The sequence below is a fragment of the Urocampus carinirostris genome, chromosome 11 (genome assembly GCF_059441175.1).
Source record: "Urocampus carinirostris isolate Australia breed hairy pipefish chromosome 11, RoL_Ucar_1.0, whole genome shotgun sequence".
NCBI classification, from domain to species: domain Eukaryota; kingdom Metazoa; phylum Chordata; class Actinopteri; order Syngnathiformes; family Syngnathidae; genus Urocampus; species Urocampus carinirostris.
The window spans coordinates 16643154-16647359 of NC_142359.1; positions in this window are offsets into that span (position 1 = coordinate 16643154).

Genomic DNA, 4206 nt, shown 5'->3' on the forward strand with positions numbered 1-4206 from the left:
AGTTGATAGGTATGTGATTAAAACCTGGTAATATCATAGTAACAACATAGTAATAACCTAACTGACATAACATAACACCCAATGTAAATATCTTCTGCTTTAACATGCCCACACTTTTTTGTGTAAATATTTTGCGTTCATATATGTCCAAATTATTTTCATCTTTTTATCTTTTTTAATCTTTTCTCTTTACAGTCAAAACGTGTAACTGGAGTGCCACGTCCAATTTATTGTCACAGTATGTTCAACCCATTTTGTAACAATGATAATAAAGCTATATTCTATTCTATGCTATTCTATTCTATTCTATTCTATTCTATTCTAAATTGTTATTTTTCTTTCAGAAATGTATATCAAAATGGTAGCCCTTTCGCTCCAATCAGTCACAAAAAATAGCACTCAGTTTCAAAAAGTTTGGTGACACACAATTTATTTGTATTTTTTCTTTTTTCTTCTATTAAGGGTCGAACACTTCAATGTCAGAATGAAAAAGAATCAATTATAGACGACAAGTCTAAATTAAGTGAGGTAAAAAATTGACCAATAATTCCATTTGCACAAATGGAGTCAATGAACTGAGGCCACTAGCAGCCATCTAAAACAGTGATTTTGAACCACTGTGCCGCGACACACTAGTGTGCCGTGAGAGATTGTCAGGTGTGCCGTGAGAAATTAACTAATGTCACTTTTTAAAATTTTAAAAAACATTTATGAACCATTTTCTGCAAATATTAGGTCATTTTCAAGTGTCATGTGCTGTAAAAAACGGGGGTATTAAAAATTATATTTTATATTATGTGTCATTTTATTAAATTTTTGGTTAGTAGTGTGCCGCAAAAAAACATGCCCTGGCTAAAAAAAGGTTGAAAAACACTGAGCTAGGGGTCCGGAATGTCAAATATACAGACTGAAGGCTGGATCAGACCCAGTGGATGATTTATTTCGACCCACCATAAATTTTTCAGTGTGTCAAAAAAAAGAAGCGAGTCTTTGGGTATTTTATATCAAAAGTTATGACTTTTGAAATAGATGCAAACCAAATGCTCTTTCTGGTCACTAGAGGACAGTGTTGAGTTTGTATGGCGCCGTGAGTTGGTTTGCGTGTAAAACAGCGTTCCCTCAACTGTTAAAATAAACCAGTTAACACTTTCAATGCCAAACATGAAAATCTTTTTTCCCTATTGTTTGTGACTAGGGCAGCACGGCGGAGCAGTGGTTGGCACCTCTGGGGCACAGTTCTGAAGTCATGAGACCGAACTGTGTGTAGTTTGGATGTTCTCCCCGTGCTTGCTTGGGTTTCTCCAGGCACTCCGGTTTCCTCCCACATTCCAAAAACGTGCATGTCAGGTTAATTGGCCGGTCCAAATAGTCCCTAGGTATGAATGAGCGAGTGAGTTGTCTATCTCTGTCTCTGTCCTGCGACTGGCTGGCAACCAGTTCAAGGTGTCCCCTGCCCACTACCCGAAGATAGCTGGGATGGGCTTCAGCACCCCAGCGACTCTACCGAGGATAAGCGGTGCAGATAATGGATGGATGGATGGATTACATTTTAAAAAAGGGTGGGCGGTTTTAAGGGGTGAAAAAGAGGTAGCGTTGGCAGGTATGTAAATGTGTTGTTTAGCAAAGATCAAGTGTTGTCCGTGATTTTAATATGTATGGTAGGTTACGTAGGTAGGCTGAATGATAAAGCATAACACTGAAAAACAAAGCTATAAACATGAAGTTGACATTTTTTTTACTGATCCAGCCCGTCCGGGATCAGAAAGTCTGGATCCAGCCCCAAAGCCAAACTGAGTTTGACATCCCTGCAATAGGTGACAAGAGTACAACACATTCTTTTTTTTTTTGCACTGTATCAACCTTAATTTTCTCTGCGAGAATGATGCTCACAAACGTGGTTTATGGTTTGAGTAAAAGGTTTGTTGGAAAATTCATTTGTAAAAATAAATATGCTATATGTCTGACTGCTCTACAAAAATATACTGGAATTCCTACACCTCTACTATAGCAAAGGCTGCATGTTTTAATACATGTAATTAACATATCCCATACTTTTAAGGTGGAGTGTGTCATTTGAGGAGTGTAGAACATTTTCCCTATTAAGTACCGGTATATGCCCACAAAAGCCCAACTGAGTTAAAAGAGTTATAAGTCATGTCAAGTCATGTTTATTTGTCTATTTCAGTTATATAATTTCTTCGTTGTGGGCAGCACGGCGGTGCAGTGGTTAGCGCGTGTGCGGCACAGGTCTAAGGTCTAGGGAACCTCCTGTGTGGGTTCAAATCCAGCTACCGGACTTGCTGTGCGGAGTTTGTATGTTCTCCCCGTGCTTGCGTGGGTTTCCTCCGGGCACTCCGGTTTCCTCCCACATTCCAAAGACATGCATTTCAGGTGGTTTGGCCGGTCCAAATTGTCCCTAGGTGTGAATGAGCGAGTTTTCTGTCCCCGTGTGCCCTGCAATTGGCTGGCAACCAGTTCAGGGTGTCCCCTGCCCACTGCCCGATGATTGCTGGGATGGGCTCCAGCACCGCCGCGACCCTACGGAGGATAGGCGGTGCAGCTAATGAGATGAGATGAGATGAGATTTTCTTGAATTGCGCCAATCTGCTTTTATCTTACTTTTACCAGAGTTGTTCTGGCCGCAGAACACATTAGGCTGGAGGAAAGGAGGTGAGAGAGAGCGATTTTATCGCTGTGCTCGCGGTTTTCTGTTACTGTAGCATGAAAATAGTGAAAATAAGAAAATACCTTTCAATTACAGTTTAAACCCAAACCCCAAAAAAGATGAAAAATGAAAAGCTTATTCGAGGGCGTCTAGGGAATCTACGCTCTTGCACGTGCCAAACAAGCAGCTTGAGAGGCTGAAATGATGATTTAACCCAGAAGATGGCATCAGCAAGTAGGAACTTTTTCAATTCAAGACAGCACCTTTAATTCCACTATCCTAATGCATTTTTAGGGTGAACTCAATCACTTCCTTCACCTTTTAGTGATGCTATTAGCGAGTGGACCCAAATGCAGCAAAACAGAAACAAAGGCAGGTATTCTCTGGGGGAAATAGCCTTGCAAGGGCCTGACATTTAGATAGAAAGAAACATAACATTTGTTATTTTAAAGGTATTTGGGAACGTGTTATGATTAACTCCAAAGTAATAGTATGGATAGGTTATTCATTGTACATATTCGGGTGCATATCAATCTAGTTTGTAGAGCTCAATGAATTTGAATTGTGTAGGTGTGCTTGTGACTGAGTCAAGGGCAAGAAGAGGCTGGCCAGGATCATTAACCTGATTGAAAACCCTCCACGCGCAAAGCTTTTAAAAGCACCCCATAAAAAGAACTATTAGCCTGCCCAACCGCACACAACAATCCATGCATGTTTTTCTTGTTCCATCATTTGTCCTTTACGACCTCAAGTCTGGAACCTTATCATTTGCCTAATTCACAAATTGGTGACAAAAACACCATGGAGGTGTTGCGAATTTGAGATATTTTCTAAATAAAGTGCAACGGTCGTTTGTTGGTAACTGACATTAACCACCCTTTGTTTATATATATGTATAAAGCATTAATACAGGGGTCTCAAACTCAATAGACAATAGTTTGTGGCCCCCGCCTAGATATGACATGCTACCTCCTTCCTACTTGTTAGGTAGGACTCAAAATTCACACGTTTTGTGATTTATGTTCATCTGCACAAGAAAACAATGGGCTAGCTACTTCCTGGTTCGACCAACGGCAGTGACTAAAAGGTTCAACAAATAAGCTGATTCAGTTTATCATTTTTTTTTTTTGCTATCCAGTCACTAAATATTTTACTTGAATTGAAACGAGGGTCTGATAGATCATCATAACTGTTGAACTGAAGCTTGATGGACTTCGGACTTAACTTTAGATTTTCTACATTCAAGCCAAGTTCGTTACATTTCCACTCACATTAATAGTTTCCTGAGTCTTTATTAAATGCTGTATTATCTTGTTTATTTATTACAAATTGATTTTGTCATTTATTCTAAAGTTTTTTTTTTTTTTTTTTTTAAACCTTTTTGAACAGTTTAATGCATTTTCTTTTGGAAAGGCCATTGTGGCCCAACCTCATCTAGCGGACCACCAGTAAATTTAGTTTGAGACCTCGCTTTAATATCTCTTTGCGCAACAAAATTGTCATTGTTAGATAAATAACAGAAAACGTTGTTTACACACTCA